Raw genomic sequence first — 24,809 nt, 5'->3', positions numbered from 1 at the left:
GAGAGCCGAAATCAACAAAGTAGAAACTAGGAAAACAGTACAAAGAATCAATGAAACAAAGAGTTGGTTCTTTGAGAAGATCAACAAGATAGACAAACCTCTAGCCAAACTAATCAAAAGGCAGAGAGAGAGCATGCTAATTAACAAAATCAGAAATAAAAAGGGGGATATAACAACGGACACTGAGGAAATCCAGAGAATCTTTAGGTCATACTTTGAAAACCTGTATTCCACAAAATTGGAAACTCTAAAGGAAATGGACATCTTTCTGGATAAATATCACTTACCAAAATTAAATCAAGATCAGATAAACATTTTAAATCGACCTATAACCCCTAATGAGATAGAAGCAGTAATAAAAAGCCTCCCAACCAAAAAAAGCCCAGGGCCAGATGGCTTCACTGCAGAATTCTACCAGAAATTCAAAGAAGAGCTAATTCCAGTACTCCTCAAACTGTTCCGCACAATAGAAGCAGATGGGATATTGCCAAACTCTTTCTACGAGGCTACAATCACTTTGATACCCAAGCCACACAAAGATAAGACTAAGAAAGAGAACTACAGACCTATATCCCTCATGAACATTGATGCTAAAATACTCAATAAAATATTGGCTAATCGAATCCAAGAACATATCAGAAAAATCATCCACTACGATAAAGTAGGCTTCATCCCAGGAATGCAAGGATGGTTCAACATACGAAAAACCCTTAATGTAATCCACCATATAAACAAACTGAAAAAGAAAAACAACATGATCATCTCACTAGATGCTGAAAAAGCCTTTGACAAAATCCAACATCCCTTCATGATAAAGATCTCGGAGAGAACAGGAATAACAGGAACATATCTAAACATGATAAACGCGATATACACCAAACCAATAGCCAACATCAAACTAAATGGAGAGAAACTCGAAGCTTTTCCTCTAAAATCAGGAACAAGACAAGGATGTCCACTCTCTCCATACCTCTTCAATATTGTACTTGAAGTTCTAGCTAGAGCAATAAGACAAGAACAGGAGATCAAAGGGATACAAATTGGAAAGGACGAAGTTAAACTTTCACTATTTGCAGATGACATGATAGTCTACATAAGTGACCCAAAAAACTCTACCAGGAAACTCCTACAGCTGATAAACACCTTCAGCAAGGTAGCAGGATACAAAATTAACTCAAAAAAATCTGTAGCCCTACTGTATACAGATGATAAACTCAATGAGAAAGAAATCATGGAAACATCACCTTTCACAATATCCACAAGCAACATAAAATATCTTGGGGTAACACTAACCAAAAAAGTGAAAGACCTGTACAATAAGAACTTTGAGTCTTTAAAGAAAGAAATTAAAGAAGACACCAGAAAGTGAAAAGATCTCCCATGCTCTTGGATAGGCAGAATTAACATAGTAAAAATGGCAATCCTACCAAAAGCAATCTACAGATTCAACGCAATCCCTATCAAAATCCCAACACAGTTTTTCACAGACATTGAAAGAACAATACTCAACTTTATATGGAAAAATAAAAAACCCAGGATAGCCAAAACAACTCTTTACAATAAACGATCTTCTGGAGGCATCACCATCCCTGACTTAATGCTCTACTATAGAGCCATAGTTCTGAAAACAGCTTGGTATTGGCACAAGAATAGACAGATAGACCAATGGAATCACATTGAAGACCCAGATATTAATCCACTCACCTACGAACACCTTATTTTTGACAAAGGTGCTAAATCCATACAATGGAAAAAAGATAGCATCTTCAACAAATGGTGCTGGCACAATTGGATTCGGACATGCAGAAAATTGCAGATTGATCCATACCTGTCACCATGCACGAAACTTAATTGCAAATGGATCAAAGATCTCTCCATAAATCCAGCCACACTGAATCTTCTAGAAGACAAAGTGGGAATAACCCTTGAACAAATTGGCACAGGAGACGATTCCTGAACATCACACCAGAAGCACAGACACTGAGGTCTGCAATCAATAAATGGGACCTCCTGAAACTGAGAAGCTTCTGTAAGGCAAAGGACACAGTCAGTAAGACAAAACGACCACCCACAGAATGGGAAAAGATCTTCACCAGCCCCACATCTGACAGAGGACTGATTTCCAAAATATACAAGGAGCTCAAGAAGCTAGCCACCAAAACACCATACAATGAAATTAAAAAGTGGGGTGCAGAACTAAACAGAGATTTTTCAACAGAGGAATCTGAAATGGCTGAAAGACACTTAAGAAAGTGCTCAAAATCCTTGGCCATCAGAGAAATGCAACTCAAAACAACTCTGAGATACCACCTCACACCTGTCAGAATGGCTAAAATCAAAAATACCAATGACAACCTATGCTGGAGAGGTTGTGGAGAAGAAGGAACACTCCTCCATTGCTGGTGGGAGTGTGAACTTGTAAGACCACTTTGGAAATCAGTATGGTGGTTGCTCAGAAAAATGGGAATCAGTCTACCTCAAGATCCAGCCATTCCTCTCTTGGGTATATACCCAAATACTGCATGTCCATACAACAAGGACATATGTTCAACCATGTTCATAGCAGCATTGTTTGTAATAGCCAGAACCTGGAAGCAACCTAGATGCCCCTCAACTGAAGAATGGAAAGAGAAAATGTGGTACATTTATACAATGGAGTACTACTCAGCAGAAAAATGCAATGGAATCTTGAAATTCACAGGCAAATGGATGGAACTAGAAGAAACCATCCTGAGTGAGGTAACCCAATCACAAAAAGACAAACATGGTATGTACTCACTCATATATGATTTTTAGACATAGAGCAAAGGTTTACCAGCCTATAATCCTCTTCCCCAAAGAAACTAGAAATCATGAATGACTCTAAGGGATAAATGGACCCCAGGAATGGGAAGTGGCATAAACTCCCGAGCTAATTGAGAGCATGAGGGTAGGGGAGTGGGTGCTGCCACAATAAGAGCACAAGAAGAAGAGGAGAGGAGAAGAAATGGAGGAGCAGATATATTGAGTTGGGGGAAGAATAGAGGCGAGAGAGCAGGATGAGAGATACCATATCAGAGGGAGCCACTATATGTCTAAGAGATCTGGAACTAGAAAGATCTCCAGAGACCTACAAGGATGACACAATCTGACAGTCTGGGTAGTGGAGGAGAGGATGGCCTAGAAGCTCCTCCCCTAGAATGAGAGTGATGACTACTCTCTATGCTATCCTAGAGTCCTCATCCAGTGGCTGATGGAAGCAGAGACAGACATACACAGAAATACACTGAGCTGAATTCTGGAACCTAGTTGAAGAGAGGGAGGAATGAAGAATGAAGGGGTCTGTACCAGGTTGGAGAAACCCACATAAACAGTTGGCCTGAAAAAGGGAAAGCATATCGACCCCAGACGCTCTTTGGGAGGCCAGTACGGGACTAATCCAGCCCCCTGATCATGGATGCCATCGGGGAGGCCCCTGCACTCCTGGGAGCCTCCGGAGGTGGACTGGCTTTTTGCCCTGGTGTATGTGGGGGACTTCGAGAGCCCATCCCACTTGAAGGGATGCACTCTGTCTCTGAACACATGGGGAGGGACCCAGGCCCAGCACAGGAAGATTTGGTGGACTTGGTGGAGCCCCGGTTGGGGGCCCTACCCTGCCTGGGGAGTGGTGGGTGGATGGGGTGGGGGGTAGGTTGGAGGTGGGGGAGAAGGAATGGGGGTAAGGGGAGGGAGAGGGAGAGGGAGAGGGGAAGTACATGTGAAACAAGCCTGATCCCTAACTTGAATTAATAATAATAAAAAGAGAAAAAAAAACTCTCAGTACACTAGAGATAGAAGGAAATTTCTTCAGTTTGGGAAAGGTATCTCTCTCTCTCTCTTAAAAAGGTGTTGTATGAGAGTTTCTAAGTAGGACAATATGACAAGAAAAAGAAATAGAGGGACTGGAAAGGAAGAAATAAGTGACTTCAATGATTATTTGGATGTTTATGTAGTAAAGCAACAGTAATCCATAACTTATAAATATTAGAAATAATGAGTGATCTTTTAGTAAAGTTGTATGACATATATTTAAGACATAATAATCAATTGTCTTTCAATGCATTTGTCATAAAAATTATAAAAGTAAAACACCTAATAAAATGCTCAGGGTTAATTAGATAAATGTGTACTGATGTCTGAATGCATGTCTTCCTCAATCTGCACAGAAACCTAGTGCAGTGGAAACTTCTTGGAATCTATGAGGGTGACCATAGTGAAGATTCCTAGTAATGTAAGACACAGAATCTGAACTGGTCATTTTTTATAGCCAGACAAGGCATTCAAAGGTGGGACTAGGTTAGAACTGGTTGAGTTGTTGGCTGAGGAGGTCCTGAGGAGATCCCTAAATAACCTAGTCTGATGGTAGGACAGAAAGTCGCCCTCTGAAAATGGATAACATGACCCCATTGTAGAGGACAACATCTACTCAGATCATTGAACATAGAGAGGTCGGGCTGGTGTGGTCTTGGAGCCTTCACCCCCACATTCTAGTCTCTTTGGCACAAGAAGGTACTCTGCTGGCTATGGAAAGAGAAACCTGGATACCCACACAGCCACAAAAACCTCCATGTACAATCCTTCCTGTCTGCAAGATGCATTTGGGCAACTGTGGCACAGAGCATGTGGGAATGACTAACCAATATTTGGTTTAACTTGAGACTCACCCCATGGGAAGGAGCCCATGCCTTAAAGTGCCTGGGTATCCAGGAATCAGACCTAGGGTAGAACCAAAAACAGATGGTTAAAAAAATCAGTGAAATGATTTTCTGCTATACTCATAGATCAGTGCCTTATATAGACATCACAGAACCTTCTTCTGGCAGCAGATGGGAGTGGGTACAGAGACTCACAGCCAGAATTATATAGAGTGAGTCTAAATTGGAGGTCTTTATGGGGTCCTTCCCTCCAGAGATTGGGCAGCCCGCGGAAGAGAGGGAGGAAAGGATAGGAGTCAGAATGGATGGAGGGTACCAAGAGTACATGGCCCACTGAATCAACTATGCAGGGCTCACATAGGCTCACAGAGACTGAAACAGCAAGCACAGGGCCTACATGGATCTGCACCAGGTCCTGTGCATGCATGTAACAGCTGTTAGTTTGGTGTTCTTGTGAGACTTCTTAACAGTGGAATCAAGTGTATCTCTTCTTTTGCCTGCTCTTGGGATTCTTTTCCTCTTATTGGATTGCCTTGTCCAGCCTCAATATGAAGGCTTTCACTTTGTCTTATTGCATTTTGTTTTGTTCTGTCTGGATGTTATCTCTTGGAGACCTGCTCTCTTCTGAAGAGGAAATGGAGTGGGGGAATCTGGGGGAGAGAAGAGGTGGGTGGGAGCTAGGTAGAGGGGAAATTGATTGGCATGTATTTTTTTAAATTTTATTTTATTAGTTCAAATTAGGAACAAGCTTGCTTCAGATGTCAATCCCTTCTCCCTCTCCCTCTCCTCCCCCCAACATCCCACTGCCCCTAGCCATCCCCCTCCACTCCCCAGGCAGGGTAAGGTCCTTAAAAGGGGCTCCCCAAAGTCTACCACATCATCCTGGACCAGGCCTAGTCCCTTCCCCATGTGTCCAGGTCAAGAGAGCATCCCTTCACAAGGGATGGGCTCTCAAAATCCCTTCTTTTTTTTTTTAAGACCTTCCATATTTAATACAGTGCGTTACCCCTGTACAAATGGAAAAAATTAAGTTCAATATTTCTAGACCAATATGGCTGTTAATTTTTGTACAATGCCAACTCAACACGGTAAACTGGGATACTTTTTTCCAAAGTTGACAGCACAGCTAAAGTTTCCAAAAATTCAAATATATATATATATATATATATATATATATATATACCAATAATGACAGTATGTTATGCATCAATAGCAGCAACAGCTTTTCCAGGTTCTGCAGTCATTTGAACAAAATTGTAGAGACATCCAGCACTCTCCATTAAAAAAAAAGTAAAAAACAAAATCCCAGAAAAACAGCACAGTTCTGTTATTCTTGTGGTACCTGGCACCACTTTTTTTTTTAAAAATTAGCTTCTCAATCATCATCTGGAAGGAAACCATTCTGAGCAACATCATTAAAAACAGCTCTGATAAAGCACGGTCTGTACTATGTATCATAAAGCAGGTCCACATATGAGTGAGTACATATCATGTTTGTGTTTTTATGATTGGGCTACCTTGCTCAGAATGGTTTCTTCGAGTTCCATCCATTTTCCTGCAAATTTCAAGATTCCATTGTTTCTTTCTGCTGAGGAGTACTCCATTGTGTAAATGTACCACATTTTCTGTATCCATTCTTCAGTTGAGGTGCATCTAGGCTGCTTCCAGTTTCTGGCTATTACAAATAATGCTGCTATGAACATGGTTGAACATATGTCCTTGTTATATGAATGTGCTTCTTTTGGGTATATGCCTAGGAGTGGAATTGCTGGATCTTGTGGTAGACTCATTCCCATTTTCTTGAGGAGTCGCCATACTGATTTCCAAAGTGGCTGTACAAATTGGCACTCCCACCAGCAGTGAAGGAGTGTTCCTCTTTCTCTGCATCCTCTCCAGCATAAACTGTCATTGGTATTTTTGATTTTAGCCATTCTGACAGAAGTAAGATGGTATCTCAGAGTTGTTTTGTGTTGCATTTCCCTGATGGCTAAGGATGTTGAACACTTTCTTATGTGTCTTTCAGCCATTTTAGATTCCTCTATCGAGAATTGTCTACTTAGTTCTGTACCTCATTTTTTAATTGGATTGTTTGGTGTTTCCGAGACTAGCTTCTTGACTTCTTTGTATATTTTGGAGATCAGCCCTCTGTCAGATGTGGGGGTTGGTGAATATCTTTTCCCATTCTGTGGGCTGCTGTTTTGTCTTGCTGACTATGCCTTTTGCCTTACAGAAGCTTCTCAGTTTCAGGAGGTCCCATTTATTAATTGTTGACCTCAGTGTCTGTGCTACTGGTGTTATGTTCAGGAAGCAGTCTCCTGTACTGATTAATTCAAGGGTATTTCCCACTTTATCTTCTAGTAGGTTCAGTGTGGCTGGGTTTATGTTGAGGTCTTTGACCGTTTTGACTTAAGTTTTGTGCAGGGCGATAGGCTTGGGTCTAACTGCAGTCTTCTACATGTCTGCAACCAGTTATGCCAGCACCATTTGTTGAAGATGTTCTCTTTGTTCCAGCGTATATATTTGGATTGTTCATCAAAAATCAGGTGTTTGTAGGTGTGTGGGTTAATTTCAGGGTTTTCAACTCTATCCCATTGGTCTACCTGTCTATTTTTGCGCCAATACCAAGCTGTTTTCAGGATTATGGCTCTATAATAGAGCTTGAAGTCAGGGATGGTGATGCCTCCAGAAGTTCCTCTATTGTACAGGGTTGTTTTGGCTATCCTGGGTCTTTTGTTTCTCCATATAAAGTTGAGAATTGTTCTTTCAAGGTCAGTGAAGAATTGTGTTGGGATTTTGATGGGGATTGCATTGAATCTGTAGATTGCTTTTGGCAAGATTGCCATTTTTACTATGTTGATCCTGCCTATCCAAGAGCATGGGAGATCTTTCCATTTTTCTGGTATCTTCTTTAATTTCTTTCTTAGAGACTCAAAATTCTTACGGGTCAGGTCTTTCACTTTTTTGGTTAGCGTTACTCCAAGGTATTTTGTGATGTTTGTGGCAATTGTAAAGGGTGATGCTTCTCTGATTTCTTTCTCCACCAATGTGTCATCCATATGCTACAGATGTTTTTGAGTTAATCTTGTATCCTACCACTTTGCTGAAGGTATTTATCAGCTGTAGGAGTTCCCTGGTTAAGTTTTTAGGGTCACTTATGTAGACTATCATATCATCTGCCAATAGTGAGAGTTTAACTTCTTCCTTTCCGATTTGTATTCCCTTGATCTCCTTTTGTTGTCTTATTGCTCTAGCTAGAACTTAAAGGACAATATTGAAGTTATGGAGAGAGTGGACAGCCTTGTCTTGTACCTGATTTTAGAGGAATTGCATTGAGTTTCTCTCCATTTAATTTGATGTTAGCTGTTGGCTTGCTGTATATTGCTTTTATTATGTTGAGGTATGTTCCTGTTTATCCCTGATTTCTCCAGGACCTTTACCATGAAGGGATGTTGGATTTTTGTCACAGGCTTTTTTGGCATCTAGTGAGATGATCATGTGATTTTTTCTTCAGTCTGTTTATATGGTGGGTTACATTGATGGATTTTCGTATGTTGAACCATCCTTGCACCCCTGGGATGAAGCCTACTTGATCGGGATGGCTGATTTCTCTGATGTGTTCTTGGATTCGATTTGCCAAGATTTTATTGAGAATTTTTGCATCAATGTTCATGAGGGATATTGGTCTGTAGTTTTCTTTCTTAGTTGTGTCTTTGTGTGGCTTGGGTATCAAGGTTATTGTGGCCTCATAAAAAGAGTTTGGTAATGACCCTTCTGCTTCTATTGTGTGGAATACTTTGAGAAGAATTGGTATTAGCTGTACTTTGAATTTCTGGTAGAATTCTGCATTGAAGTCCTCTGACCTTGGGCTTTTTTTGGTTGGGAGACTTCTAATGACTGCTTCAATTTCATTAGAGGTTATAGGTCTATTTAAGTTGCTTATCAGTTCTTGATTTAATTTTGGAAAATGAAATCTGTCCAGAAAATTGTCCATTTCCTTTAGATTTTCAAATTTTGAGGAATATAGGTTTTCAAAGTATGACCTCATGATTCTCTGAATTTCCTCTGTGTCTGTTGTTATGACCCCCTTTTCATTCCTGACTTTATTAATTTGCATTCACTCTTTGTTGTTTGGTAAGTTTGGATAAAGGTTTGTCTATCTTGTTGATTTTCTCGAAGAACCAACTTTTTGTTATATTGATTCTTTGTATTGTTCTCCTAGTTTCCATTTTATTGATTTCAGCCCTCAATTTGATTATTTCCTGGCATCTGCTCCTCCGGGGTGTATTGGCTTCTTTGTTTTCTAAAGCTTTCAGTTGTGCTGTTAATTCTCTAGTATGATTATTCTCCTGTTTCTTCTTGTGGGCATTTAGCGCTATGAACTTTCCTCTTAGCACTGTTTTCAGAGTGTCCCATAGGTTTGGATATGTTGTGTCTGAATTCTCATTGAATTCTAGGAAATCTTTAATTTCTTTTTTTATTTCTTCCTGGACCCATGAATTGTGCAATAGGGTGTTACTTAATTTCCATGAGTTTGTAGGTTTTCTGTAGTTCTTGTTGTTGAATTCTAATTTTAAAGCATGGTGGTCTGATAAGACACAGGGGGTTATTTCAATTTTTTTGTACTTGTTGAGGTTTGCTATGTTGCCAAGTATGTGGTTGATTTTAGAGAAGGTTCCATGTGGTGCTGAGAAGAATGTAAATTGTTTTGTATTTGGGTGGAATGTTCTATAGATATCTGTTAAGTCCAATTGAGCCATAACTTCTATTAGTTCTTTTGTTTCTTTGTTAAGTTTCTGTCTGATGTTCCTGTCCAGTGGTGAGAGTGGGGTGTTGAAATCTCCCACTCTTAGTGTGTGTGGTTTTATGTGTGATTTGAGTTTTAGTAAAGTTTCTTTTTACAAATGTGGATGCCTTTGTATTTGGGGCATAAATGTTCAGAATTGAGACTTCATCCTGATGGATTTCTCTGTGATGAGTAGGAAATGACCTTCTTTATCTCTTTTGACTGATTTTACTTTAAAGTCCAATTTATTGGATATTAGGATTGCTACCCCTGCTTGTTTTTTGGGTCCAGTTGATTGGAAGATCTTTCCCCAACCTTTAATTCTTAGGTACCGTCTGTCTTTGAGGTTGAGGTGAGTTTCTTGTATGCAGCAGAAGGAAGGATTCTGTCTTCTTATCCATTCTGCTAATTTGTGTCTTTTTATAGGGAAGTTAAGACCATTAATGTTGATGGATATTAATGACCATTGATTATTGATCATTCTTGTTTGTTTTTGATATGATGATAGTGGCAAGATTATGTTGGGGATTCTATCCCTTTTTTCTTTTGTCTGTTGGTAAGTTGAGATTATCTACTGCCTATGTTTTTCTGGTTGCAGTTAACTTCCCTGGGTTGTAGTTTACCTTCCAGTACTTTCTGTAGGGCTGGATTGGTAGATATGTATTGTTTGAATCTGGTTTTGTCATGGAATATCTTGTTTTCTCCATCTATAATGATTGAAAGCTTTGCTGGGTATAGTAGTCTGGGCTGGCATACATGGTCTCTTAGTGTAGGTAGAATATCTATCCAGGACCTTCTGGCTTTCAGAGTTTCCAAGGAAAAGTCCAGTGTTATTCTGATAGGTTTGCCTTTATAGGTTACTTGACCTTTTTCCTTTGCTGCTCTTAATATTTTCTCTTTGTTGTGTATGCTTGGTGTTTTGATTATTATGTAGTGAGGTGACCTTTTTTTGGGGTTCAGTCTATTTGGTGTTCTGTAGGCTTCTTGTATTTTCATTGGCATGTCTTTCTTTAGGTTGGGAAAGTTTTCTTCTATGATTTTGTTGAATATGTTTTCTGTGCCTTTGAGTTGGATTTCTTCACCTTCTTCTATACCTATTATTCTTAGGTTTTGTCTTTTCACGGTATCCCGTATTTCCTGGATATTTTGTGTTAGGGATTTGTTGGACTTAAGATTTTCTTTGGTTGATGAATCTATTTCTGCTAGTGTGTCTTCAACTCTTGAGATTCTCTCTTCCACCTCTTGTATTCTGTTGGTTATGCTTACATCTGTAGTTCCTGATTGTTTACCCAGCTTTTCTATTTCCAGAATTCCCTCAGATTGTGCTTTCTTTATTGTCTCTATTTCAGTTTTTAGGTCTTGAACTGTTTCTTGTATTTTTTGGTTTGTTTTGTCTTCAATTTCTTTAAGGGATTTTCTCATGTCCTCTTTGAGGTTCTTTATCATTTTCCTGAAGATATTTTTAAGGTCATTCTCTTCTGGGTTCATCTGCATCATGATGTTGAGGTCTTACTGGTGTATGGTTCCTAGTCTCCGGTGTTGTCATATTGGGTTTTCTGTTGTTGGATGTGCTTTTACCTTGTCCTCTTCTCATCATTTCTTCTGGTGGGTGTAGCAAGTGTTTCTTGATCTCCTGGTGGGTGTGGGACCACGGTTCCCTTCTGGTAGATGCAAACAGACCCAATACTCTGATGTTGGTCCTCTTCTCGTGGATGGAGGTGTCACTGTTACCCGGGTGTCAGCAGTGTTCTGGTGTGCCGGATCCCCCTTGGTCGGCAGTTGGAGGCAGAGCTGTCACTAAGCCTTGAGGTGTAGCATCCGGCTGCCAAACCCCGTATGGCATGCAGGTCACTTGCGTCAGATGACTCTGAGCAGCGATGACGAGCAGGAGCCAGAAACAGCCCCTGGCCTACCTGGGCAGGCGGATGGAGGCCGTGCTGCCTCTGGGTGTTCGGTGTTCGGAACCCGCCACTGCTAAACTGGGTCTGGCAGGTTGGTCCCTTGCGTCAGATCGATTGGCATGTATTTTATGAGGGAAGAATTTTTAAAAAAAGGAAAGAAAAAAAAAAAAGAAAGAGGTGACAAGAGCTAGTGGGAGCTCAAAGACTATGGACTGACAGCTGGGGAACCTGCATGGGGCCAAACTAGCCCCTCTGAATGTCAGTGATAGTTATGTAGCTTGATCTGTTGGTGGGGGCCCTCACAGTGGAACCAGAACCTATCCTGGGTACATGAACTGGCTCTTTGGAGCCCATTTCCTATAGAGGGATACCTTGCTCAACTTTGATATAGGGGGAGGGGCATTGTCCTATCTCAACTTGTTATGCTAGACTTTGTTGACTCCCCAAGGAAGGCCTTACCTCCTCTGAGGAGTGGATGAGGGGTGGGAAGGAGGGATGTGGATTGCAGGAGAAGGGAGGGAGGGGGAACTGGGGTTGGTATGTAAAATGAAAAAAGAATTTTTTTTAAATAAAAAAGAAAGAAATCCTAACCCTTATGGTGTTAGGAATTGGGGCTTTGGGGAGATCTGATCTCAAGGGTAGAATGCTCGTGAATGACAAGACTGATCTTGCAGGAGAGACCTAAGGGAACTCAGTCACTTTCCCCACTTGTGAGCATACAGCTAGTAGGCACCATCTACAACCCTCATACTCACAAGACACTGAACCCACTGGCACCCTTACTTTGGCCCACCCAGCCTCCCCAACTGAGAAGTACATTCTTGTTGCTTATAAGCTACCTGTTCCAGCAGCCCTGAAGGGTGAGGTATATAACATTGAAACATGAAATAATCAAAATCTAGAGGCAAAACTTCAGGTCTGGATAACTTGAGGAGTTTGAATTTAGAACACACTATGAGAAGACAGTTATTACTATGGACCCATATAATCTATGTAATTTTATATAAAAATGTCAGAAAACTTTTTTTTGTTAGGCTATGAAAAAGATTCTCTGCTATCTAAATAGTAGTCATGTGAGATTATTTAAGGTTACATTTTAACTAACATAAATTGACTAAAATAAAAAATTCACTTTCACAACAATATTAGCCTTGTCTAATGGCAAGAAGCTATCTCTTTCTCAAAACACCTCAGAGATCAGTTTAGGAAGCCTCTGTGTATAGCTAGGGACAAAAGGTGGGCCAGAGACTCAATCTCTCTATGGACATCTTTGATTGATTTGAGGTACCACCTGTGTTTCTATTTTTCCTAATTCCCTCTATATTTCCAAGGTTTACAGGGGCACAAGTGCAGTTTTGTCAGACAGCCAGTTGGAAACAGTAAGAGCATGTGTGAGGTCTGGTCCCATGTGCTTCTTTGAGAAGAGCTGTAGCCCCGTCATAGGCCACTCAGCTGGAAAAGGTATCATGCAAATTACAAGCTGCAGGGGGAAATACAGACTGGTTGCTATGATCCAAAAAGAGGAAAGGAATAGTAATAAAACATGCCCAGCAGTGTGGCTGTTGGTAGGTAGATTTCCCCATCTAAAGCTTTCTCATTTTATGAGATATTCCAAATTGCCTGTTCTGCATTTCATAGGATGGTAAACATGAAACTCTGACTTTTACCTACTGTGTGAAAGACTTGGAGATATCCAAAGACAGGGTAGGTGCACTGTCTTTATCACAGCTATTTCTTTCCCAGGAGTTGGTGTTCCGGAAAGAAAAAAAAGTGCAATCAATGGTTTACAAAGGGAGAGTTAAGAAGAACTCTGCGGTGGAGCCATACATCACAATGGAAGTGTGCTGCTATGGTTGTGTGATTACATGTGTGACTTACTCATTGATTTGGCTGTATGCACTAAGGAAATCCATGGATCCCTACCATGTCTTCATTTAAACTTTAAACTAAAGAATGACAACTGAAAGTCATTAAAATAGCAGTGGAAGTTACTCACGAATCTGGTGCATCAGGGTGATTTCCAGAGGTAAAAATTAACTTTTTAAGTAAAGGGTATCATTTTGTGCTTTACCATGCCTGCTGCCAGTATTGATTGTATGGTGCCTCCTGATGTTCAAACCGTAAGAACAACATGGCAAATGCTAGCTCTCACGAGGAACTCCTTGAGAGAGTCATGTTAGTCACTCCCCAGCTAGGGAATGGTATAATCTGTGTTGGTTCTCACTTTACTGCTTTGTGTTTTAAGTGAAATGGATTCCCACCTGTAAACTGGTACCAGAGGAAGTGGTTCCAGCAGGCCAAAGTGCTCTTCCTATTGGCAATTTGGGACAGTCCTCTGGGTGGAGGTGATCTATACTCCAGGCCACGAAGGATTTGAGGATAATTCTTTGGAGACTTCTGTTGTGTCACCTGTAAGATTTCATTGAAGGGTTGGTGGTTCCATTGCACAAAAAATCCTCACTTCAGTTAATCTTTGTTCAATTTCCTATCTTCCCCACCTTTGGTATGGCTACCACCATTCTGCCATCTGTCAGAAATGGTAAGTAAGTAGGAAACCACGAAATTATTTCCCCCTCCTGCTTTGTTCATTCCCTTAGGCTAGTTTTGGAGAGTATGCTACTATTTGCTGAGGTAGACTGAAGTATCAGTTTCTTCCTGCTCTCATAAGTCACCATAATGTCAGTGGTACCAGATAATAATCAACTACAGATTCAGGGAGACACTTTCTTAGGATTAGTGCCAGATGGATGAGAAGCAGCACAACAGGGGCAGTGCTGATTGTGACATCATCAGGGGTTAGTATGTCAAGAGAAAAGACTTTTCCTCAATGAGGAAGGACAAACAAGGCTATATACAAACATAGAACATGGTCTGGGGAGATGGACGGCATAATGAGACTGTCCATCAGAGGATTCTTTACCCCTGAGGTCACCTCACTCATAGGGGACACTATTACAGTAAGGATATATGCTGGTTGTGCTCAAGTGTGGGTGAAAGTTCAAGACAGAGAAAGGAGGCTTGACTAAAATTTGCTTAAAATGTTTTGCTCCTATTGACAGAATTCAGCTTATCACATATGAGGCACAGAATAGGAATTTGGAGGGCCTGTGCCTGGCTTTTCCCTAGGTGGACTAAGGGAGCATCCCTGAGTCTTACTTAACAAAGCCCGACTCTTTGTAGTAAGTCATTTCCCCAGAGCACAGATTCTTGGAAGAATTTCTTAATATTAGCTTATCCCTAGGATCTTTTGATTTATGTAAATTTCAAATTGACCATGGTTTAAAGAAAAACACATTTCTTATCTTCACGTTCTGGGAGTCAGAAACCCAAAAGGGGAATTGCGTGGCTAAGATAAAGTTTATGGAAGGACTGCGTGCTTTTCTGCATGCTTCAGGGAACATTATGTTTCCTGAATTTTCTAGTCAGTAGAGGCAGCTGCAGCATTGGTCCTGCAACCCTGCCCTTTGCAGTGCTTGCAGTGGCTGCTTGAGTCTTCCTCACACTAAATTGGTCTCACACAGACTTTCTCTTTCATTCTTTTACATCCGAGAACTCTTGTGATTTATTAGGTCCTCCTGGATTACCAAGATGTAGCTGCTGAGAAAATTTATTGGTGACTGCTAGCCTAAGTCCAACTGTTGCCATGTAAAGTAACACATAAGTTCAGAGAGTAAGAATTTGGACTGTTATGAAGATATTCTCATTGTTTCACACAAAGGACATGGGATCTCTCCTGATTAATTGAATTTGGGCAGTACCTCTCAAACTTTATCATCTTTATGTCTTTCTTCATCTTCTATCTCTTAAATTTCCTTGAAGAGCCTCAGAGATTTTATGCACTATGTGGTTCTAACTATTGATACTTACTTACTGGGAATTAAAATTGAGAAAACCTTGAACAAATGTACTTGTTCATTTAGGATGTCAACAGTAATCCAGGAGGTGGTGGCACAAACCTTTAACCCCAGCATTTGGGAGGCAAAGGCAGGCAGATCTATGTTTGTTTGAGGAGAGCCTGATGTACAAAGTGAGTTCCCATACAGTCAGTACTGTTTGCATAAAGAAAACATGTCCCCCCAAAATGAAAAACAAAAAATAATAAATTCATCATATGCCAATGTATTTATTAACAACAATCATATTTACTAAAACAAAATTTTAGTGAGGTAATAGCATTGCTCCATGCTTTTGAAATCTCTTTTTTGTCTGGCTTGGTGAGAGAGCTGGCTTTCCTTGATTTTGCATTCAATCTGTGGCAATATGGTGTTTTGTTTGAAGTATTTGAAAATTAACCATTTCTGTTTCCATGTATTTAAAATGAAGGGGCATTTCTTCTCTTCTCTTCTTTCTTTTATTTTTGTTTTTGTTTTTTGATGCATGGTTTATTTATGTAGCTCTGGTTGTCCAAGAACTTTCTCTATAGTCCTAGTTGGTTTTGAACTCACAGAAATCTGCCTGCCTGTCTCCAGAGTGCTGGGACTAAAGATATGTGTCACCCCCAGTTGGCATGAAGGAGTATTTCAATAGTAATTATAGACTTATTTCTTTGATACTACACCAAAGTTTGACAAGTATGACAAATGGCAGCTTTTAAAAGGTCAATTGCAAGAAGCAATCTGAAAACATTACTGAGCATCTTGTAATCTATTCCTGCAAAATCCAGGGGCCTTGCACTTCAAGCAGGTTTTTCACTCATGCATGATTTTATAATATAACTGTATTAATTTATTAAATATCATTCCCCAGAGTTTTGAAGGTTTCTAATTATAGTTATATTTTATACTACAACATAAAAATCACATTTGTTAATATTACCACTAATTTCATCAGAAAAATCTGTAAGAAGTGGAGAGCTCCCAAGAGTGAGTTAAGCCTTCTAAATTTCTATTATTCTCTAGAAAGGTCAAATTTTATCACTGTCAATGAATTCACCTTTCTTTTATTTTCAATGTTGACATTTGCACTGATGTTGCAAAAGCAATGATGGGTAAAAGGAGGCCAAGGGAGTGACAGCAAGCTGCACTAACTGTTCCCAGGGTCTTCATTGCCATACATTTATGATAAACACAGAGAAACAAATACAAAAACTTTCACTGAGACAGGTCCACAATGAAGCAATAACACTTAAGCCTTTATTGAGTCCCAGTCCTTTATTATATTAGCCATATTCTATGTGATCAAATAAGAAGTGGGGATGTTATCAATCTTCAGCTTCTCAAAGCACTGGTCTGTTTGGGGGGGCGGTCTCTGCAAACAGCACAGCTAGCAGAGTGTTGACCAAAGAGAGGTAAGAAGGAAGTCTGGTTGAGCATGACTCAGTAGACAGTGTTGGTTCAAACTTTGAAAGTCTGACACTGGGTAGCTATTTTAGGCATTTTTAAACACAGCACAATTTGGAAAAAAGTTTTCTGCTGATTTTTAACTCAATTCCATGTGCATAACAAAGCTTCAGACATGACTACATCAAAGCTCTTATAAAGTACAAGTGTCATCTTCCGTAAAGATAGGTTCTATAGACTGAGAAAGCAAGCTCAAGGTAAAAAAAAAAAAAAAAAGTACATGATAAGGGTCTGGGGAGGATAATGTTATAGATTTATTGAGATAAAAGGCTCAAGATAGGGTTTGGGGGAGCTCTTGGGACCTGGCCAAACAGATAGTGCAGAGGTCACCAGGATATTAATCACACCTCTTCCCAGTTTTCTGGGCAGCAAACAGGTTATACATCTCTCTCTTTGAAGAGACAATGCGTATTTAACATTCATGGTTTCTCTAATGCTTGTCTGTGAGCAGGAAGACCTACATGTTTCCTATACTTGTCTTCTCCAAGGAAGGACAATGTATCCCTTGAGTTGTGAGTGGAACTGCCATGTATTCATGGAATCAATGGCAGAGAGACCTATTAAGATTTTTGTAGGGGAAGCTGTAGCCACGCCGCTTCCCCTACAGATTTTAACATTTGAATATTTGTAATACGTTTTCCTAAAATGAAGCAAATAAGCTGGTCATTCAAGGCAAGCAACCATTAAACAAGAAAACAATTTTATGAAAATAGCTTTGGTTTTATAGACCATTAAGTGTTTGTGGAACTTTTGAGGCTGCCACAGTCCACTGATAACCTGTCTACAACTTCATTTGTAGAACACTTAGCACTGTATAGCGATCACATTATTATCTCAGAATATTGTTGTCATGAAAGATCAAAGAATTCAGGTGGGTTGTATTTGGGGATCTGAAATCAGAGTTTCCTTAAGAACAAGAGTAGCACAAAAGATGAAGATTAGACCCAAGTTTCCTGCAACAATACAGCTACTCTACTCTAAGAACCAGGACCAGCCTGAAGCCAGTCACAGGTTCCCTGTGACTTTGAAAGAAACTGAAAACTGTGACAAGAACTTGTCATCCTTGATCAGAGACCATTACATGACTCAACTGGCTGAATTATTGTGAACATCTGATTGATTATAAAGATGAGGATGACCAGTTACATCTTGTAATTATGTTGTGAGTATCACTGACAGAATGAACCCCACTGGATAGGCAAAGCATGGGTTCAACAAAACAAGCCATTGTCAGTGTGATTCTTGAAGCTGGAAAGCTTTGTTCAGCCAATACTGACTGCTGTAATGAGGCTGTGACATGGGGACCCAGATATGATAGTCATGAGATTTCTTTCTACTGAACTTCTCTCTGTCTTTCTCTGTATCTGCCTCTTAGATATAGGGTTTAACATATCCCAGAGTAGATTGATTCTAACTTATGATGCTGGTGAGAATTGCTAGTATTCAGGCATCTGTACTGGCCTGTCCTTGGGGTTCTGACAGGATACACCCTCAGCTGCAGACACTAAGAGCACCACCTGTGCATTCACAATGTTCAGTTTTAAAAGGGCTCTGCCCACCTCCCATCCTTCTCTTCTTTCTTTCTTTCTTTCTTTCTTTCTTTCTTTCTTTCTTTCTTTCTTTCTTTCTTTCTTTCTTTCATTCTTTCTCTTTCTTTCTTTCATTCTTTCTTTCTTTCTTTCTTTCTTTCTTTCTTTCTTTCTTTCTTTCTTCCCTTCTTTCTTTCCATCTTTCTTTCTCTCCTTCTTTCTCTCTGTTCCCCCTCCTCCCCTCTCCCCCTTTTCCTTTCTCCCCTCTCTTGCTGCTTCTGTCTCCAGAGGCCGGTCTTCCCCCTTCCCTTTCCCCTTTTTATGATAAAATAAAAAAAAAACCTTTTTCTAATAAAAAAAACCCTGCTTGAACCCTGTTGCATTTTTCTCTTGAGTGTCACTTTTCTTAAATTACAACAAGGATGACTTAGAATTTATGTTTCTGCCTGCCTCTATCTCCTGAGTGCTGGGATTACAGGTGTAAGTCTACAAACCTAATTTATGAGAGTGGGTGTAAGTCATTAAACTAAAGGCTTCATGGATACTAGATAGGTAATCCACTGACTGAATTATAGTCCTAGGCCCCAAACCAATATTGGGTGTTCCTTTAGAAGTTTTTTTCCCCCCTTGGGACTAGGAGTTAGGCAGGGCTCTCTTTTTGGCAACCTTGTTGTTTGGAACAAGCCAGTATCTTCCTACCTTGCTATGCTTTGTAATTCTCAGGTCAATGATCAAAAATCCTCAATAATTGACATAAGCTGTCATTATGACAATTCAGTCTCAAATCTATCTTTTCCTTAAAAACTGAAGACCCATGTTTTAAAGATTGCTAATGATACTCATGCCATTTCTACTAATGTAAGCACCAAGCTTCCACGCACCTTGTGGATAGTATCTAATTCATCCTACTAGACTCATCCCCCTGTCAGCTATAGGATGACTTTGCATGTAAGAGCTACAGTTCAGCAATTCTGTTGAGTTCAATTAGGATACACAGAGTTTTATGAAGAGTTGGTATTCTAAAATCTGTCCTGACTCTCTTTTCAAAGTAGCATGTTACTAGAAGTTTCTTTATCTACTCAATACAGCCACAGTTTAAGATTCCACTAAAATGATATCTATTTTTCTAAGGTTGAGGTGCCTCACAGTATTTCTGGCTGGTTATGCTAAGTAGGTTCTAGGTAATTTTTATAAAATCTTATTTGCTGTCAGTGCCATCATGCCTCATATATGTGGGTTTTGGTTTCATTTGCCCATATGTGCAGCTGAAGTCGATCATATCTTAAGGTACTACAGTAGCTGCTTACTTTATTTGACTAAGATGCCATGTCCATTCTTCTGTCTGTTATCAGTCAGCATGATGAGGTAGTAATGAACTCTGGGATCAGACTTAATCAGCATTCACAGAATTATGACCCTGTGAATGGAGAATACTCACCTTAGCTGGAAAGGGTGAGGGTTGCGTTCCCAGACTTAGCTACACATTCATCAATTGGGCCAGTCCATGGTATAATCAAATGCTACCTACTTCATGTAATAAATGAAAACCTGTATGTAGTAGTTTGTCCTTTTTATCACGAGACTTGGGAGGCTGAAGCCAAAGGATCTTGAATCAAGACTGGGCCCTAGGAATATTATTTCAGGAGCCATGTGTCTGAGCCTCTCTGTACCTAAGTCCATGAGCTGGGAAAATGATGTTTTCTTCTTTCTCTTTGACTGTTGTGAAATCCTTCAGGCATTGTCTGCATCCCCTTCTTTTTTCTTCTTCTTTTTGTTTGTCTTTCTTTTTTAATTCTTCTGTCATATACTACATCCCAATTACAATTTCCCCTCTCTCCCCTCCCCCAGTCTCTATCCCTCATATTCCCTTTCCCTCAGAAAAGAGAAGACCTCCCAGGGACATCAATCAAACATGGCCTAATATGCTACAATAATACCCGGCACATGCCATCATATCAAAGCTGGATGAGACAACCCAGTAGGAGGCAAAGGGTTCCACAGGCAGGCAAAAGTCAGAGATGGCCCCTGCTCCTACTACTGGGAGTCCAACAAGAACACCAAACTACTCAGCCATAATGTATATGTGGAGGATCTAGGTCAGAATCTTACAGGCTCCCTGATCTCTCTGAGGTCCCCATGAGTCCTGGTCAATTGATTCTTTGGGTCAAGGTCCCAAGGTGTCCCTGTCCCCTCTGGTTCCTCCAATTCTCCCCCTTCTCCACAGGACTCTGTGAGCTCAGCCTGTTTGTCTGTGGGACTATTCCTCTGCTCCCATCAATTGCTGGATGAAGTTTCTCTGGGGTCTTTGATGATGATTCTTCTAGGCCTTGGTCCCTGAACACTGCAGACAGGACAAATTGTAGGTCAAAGGTTTTGTGACTGGGTTAGTATCTCAATCCTTCCACTTGAGGCCTTGCCTGGTTATAGAAGATGGCCAGTTCAGGCTCTATGGCATCTTCTGACTCTTAATTTTACATTTCAAACTTCAAGTAGCAGATGTGTTTGTCTCCTGTGTGTTTCCCATCATTTGTAAGTGCCAGTTTGTGGGTTTAATATCATCTGAAATGTCAGAGCTCCAGCACAGCTCTAATTTTAGTTCCTTTCTGTCTTTGTTGCATTGTTTATTAACAGGGCACATTCTGCTGCTCAGGTGAGGGTGGAGGAAGAACTTTCCAACTCGACCTTCTAAGTCCATCAGGATCCTATAAGGAAGCTTGAATTGTTTATTATTATTGTCATTATTATTTATATTGTTTTAATTTTTGGAGAAGTTTCTACTTTAGTTTGTAGGATTCATTAAGCTAAATTAGCAAGGAAAGTAGAGAAACCACACCAGACACCAGGGAGACATGAAAATGTGGCAAAGGAATAGAGTACCAGAGAAAAAAAAGAGAACCCAAATATGCATAAATACTTAAAGTTACATGAAAATTCATTTTTAAAATTTCAGGGGAGATGATGTTGTCCCTGTGAGGCGTATGCTTGATGCTGTGAGCAGACACTGGGTACTAGGAATAGCCTTCTTACAAGATTCCTCAGGCTTCATGAATCATGGAGGCATTGTGCTGCCATTACTGTGTTCCAGCTCTCTTGAAGGCTGTAGTCTGCATGAAAAATGGTTCAGTCAAATGTTGGCTTACTTTTTCTTCATAGGGTGATTCAGTCAGTATCTTATGATGTCCCCATGTCCTAGGCCCATCACCCTCTCACTTATCTTTGCCTTCTAGCTTCCATCCCCTGTTAAAAAGCTCATGGCTCTTAGAAGGTGGCTTCGGCTCTCACATCCTGTCGGTCCTTCAGAGTAGAGAACTGAAAAGGACCATGAGGCTGCTTCCCTTAGAGCTGTTTTGTCTTCTATCATCTGAGATAGGGTGAGAAATTCACACTGTTCCTCCTATCTCCCACAGGCCACAATCACTTCTTGATGCTGTTGATTCCTCCTCCCTGTTCTACACAAGGGGAGGGCGGGGAAGTGAAACACTATTCCTAGGGTGGTCGGCTGTGTGAAGATGAAGCTGAATATCTCCTTCCTTGCCACTGGCTGCCAGAAACTCATCAAACTGGACGATGAACGCAAGCTTCGTATGTTCCATGAGAAGTGATGGCCACAGAAGTAGCTGCTGATGCTCTGGGTGAAGAGTGGAAGGGTTATGTGGTCTGAATCAGTGGCAGGAATGACAAACAATGTTTTCCCATGTAGCAAGGCATTTTGACCCAAGGCGGAGTGTGCCTGCTGTTGAGTAAGGGGCATTCTTGCTATAGACCAAGGAGAACTGGAGAGAGGATGCACAAGTCTCTTAGAGGATGCATTGTGGATGCCAATCTGAGTGTTCTCACTTGGTTATTGAAAAAAAAAAAAGGAGAGAAGGATATTCCTGGACTGACAGATACTACTGTTCCTCGTCGGTTGGGACCCAAAGAGCTAGCAGAATGTGAAAGCTTTTTAATCTCTCTAAAGAAGATGATGTCCACCAATATGTTGTGAGAAAGCTGTTAAACAAAGAAGGTAAGAAGCCCAGGACCAAAACACCCAAGATTCAGCATCTTGTTACTCCACATATCCTGAAACACAAATGGCTCGTGTTGCTCTGAAGAAACAACAAACAAAGAAAAACAAGGAGGAGGCTGCAGAATACGCTAAACTTTTGCCCAAGAGAATGAAGGAAGCCAAAGAAAAGCTCCAGGATCAGATCGCCAAGAGACGTAGGCTGTCCTCCCTGAGAGCTTCTACTTCTGAGTCCAGTCAAAAATAAGTCTTTAAAGATAACAAATAAATAATCACACATTGAATAAAAAGAAACACTATTCCTAGTGAGCACATGAGAACCTTCAGTGAATAATAATGGGAATACTGGGTGAGCTAAGAATATTCAGAGCAGTAAAGGGAATGTTTGGAAAGTAGGCAGACTAAGATATTGTCTTAGTTCTCTTAAATGTGGCTGTCAGTCATTCTTTTATTTGCCCTTGTCTCTGTGTAGCTGAGGTGGTTGATATTTTTTTCCAGGAGACCCCTAATACCTTTCTAGTCAACCCCAGGGCATTTGTCAGAGTTTCAAGCATGATGGTGCTAGCTTGGAAATAAAATATCCAATCTCTTTGATTCTACTTCCAAAGCTATGGGTCAGAGCCTCCTCATTTTATCTGCTTTGTCTCATTATAACAATATTGGCCTGCCTCATATACACAAGTACCCTAGAATACCAACACATTTTCACTATTAATTCTTAGTATTTTCAGTTTTATGGAATTTTATACCAAGGATCCTCAGCACCTCTGCCAAAAACTTTGAAGTCAGTTTTGTTCTTTGGACTTTTGGAAGGCTCTGTACTCTCTAAGTCTCAAATGCTTTCAGCAGTGGTCTTCACTGGAGGCCACTAAGGGAGGTCTTCATGCCAGGTGCTATCTAGGTTAAGTGCATAGCTGTGGATGTACTTTTATTAGGTTCCCTTCACTGGATGCTTTTGAATCATCAGGGGATTCATACAAGGCTCAAATGGAGGATTTTCCCTCTAGTCATTGTTGCTATTCTAGGATGGTTGATGGTCAAGGGAGGACTGATGTGATGCTTTGAACAAGAGTTCTGAATTAGTAATTATCTGTACAAGTAGGGCAACTATTGGGTGGAAAGTCAGGATTCTGGAGAGAGAAGGGAACCCGGGCAGCACTTGTCAAATGCTGACATTCCACACCTGATGATAAATTGCTTCAGAGTCTCAGAGTCATTTGAAGTCATGCCAATAATTGGGGCATTTCTAAACTCAGATGCCCAGTTCTTGTTTGCCATGCCACAGGACATTGCCGTTAGTAATGTTTTTTTTTTTTTCCTCGAAAAGTTTCTTTATTCTTCACCACCTGTCTGCTTTACCTGGCAAGCTGAATTACCAAGAAACTTTATCAGAAACAGTGGTTGGTTGCTTTGTAATATGTAGCCATCTGCACCAACAGAGAGTACTAAATGGCGTTTGTGAAGCCACTAATGAGTCTTTAAGATTATTTTATTTTGTTTTAGTTATTCAACTCAATTTTTGGGTGGTGCTACGGATGCAGGGTCTTACACATGGCATGCAAATCTATTACTGAGTCATACCTCTAGCTCTCCATTAAATCACTGTATATTTTCTAAAACATTGAGTGCTCTTGCCTCCTCTTCTACTGAACTTAAAATGTATTTTGTTGTACACATTATATCATTGTAATTGCTTTATATAATTAACCAGGAAGAAAAAGAGGGTGAGTAATTCCAGAGCCATCAGGAAATATATTTAATCCACCTTAGTGACTTTATTTAGTAAAAAAGTCTTTCACATACAGAGAGATGAATCACTTCACAGGTTTTCTTAATTGCATTTTACTCTTGAGTGCAGTTAAAAGGAACAGAATCAAACTTTTCAGTGCTTAAGTTCTCAAACTTCTGTGGCAGGAACTGGGTGGAGTCCCTTGCTTTAGAAGGTGCTTTTAAAACTTACAAGGTCCAGATTCACACTTTCCTTTCTTACCCTTCAAATTCCGGGCTCAGATACATATGAGATGTTGCAATCTTACAAAGATAGAGAAGCAAACAATAGCAACAAAGTTAACTCCCCAGGTAATGTTAGAATGTAGTCAGGAACTGAACGTTTTCATGTATTTATGAAACATTTTATTTTAAGCAATCGGTTTTCAAAAACTTGAACACTGTTCAAAATGGAACTATTGACTACATAGGTTATTTGGTAGGGGTTACATTAATTATATTTATGATGTCCATGATAAATGTTGATAGTATACTTAATATTGTCTCTTCCACTGTCATAGTTTTTAGAACAAAAATAGTTAGTCAGACCCTAGAGGCAAAGACAGAAGAGGGAACAGTCAGATTTAATGTGTTATTAAATTATTCTGATCATTATTTAGTAATTGGTTCTCCAGATGGCAATGATAGCTTTCCCTCAACAGCCATCTTCCTTCTTTTTTTTAATAATAAAACTTTCAAATGCTAGCTAGGAACGTAAGTTCCTGTGGGAAAAACACAAAATTCCAGAGCCTCATTCACAGTTGGCAAGGTCATATAATTAAATTCTAGACAATGTTTTAAGGTCTGGGTA

At 40.1% G+C, this 24,809-nt stretch overlaps 1 pseudogene; it reads left to right on the top strand.

Annotated features, from left to right (window-relative positions):
* The first annotated feature begins 21,734 nt into the window (after positions 1 to 21,734).
* Positions 21,735 to 22,478, top strand: LOC107979726 (annotated as a pseudogene).
* The last annotated feature ends 2,331 nt before the right edge of the window (positions 22,479 to 24,809 follow it).

This window comes from Cricetulus griseus, assembly GCF_003668045.3.
Source record: "Cricetulus griseus strain 17A/GY chromosome 1 unlocalized genomic scaffold, alternate assembly CriGri-PICRH-1.0 chr1_1, whole genome shotgun sequence".
Lineage (NCBI taxonomy): Eukaryota > Metazoa > Chordata > Mammalia > Rodentia > Cricetidae > Cricetulus > Cricetulus griseus.
This window is presented reverse-complemented; position numbering and strand designations above follow the sequence as displayed.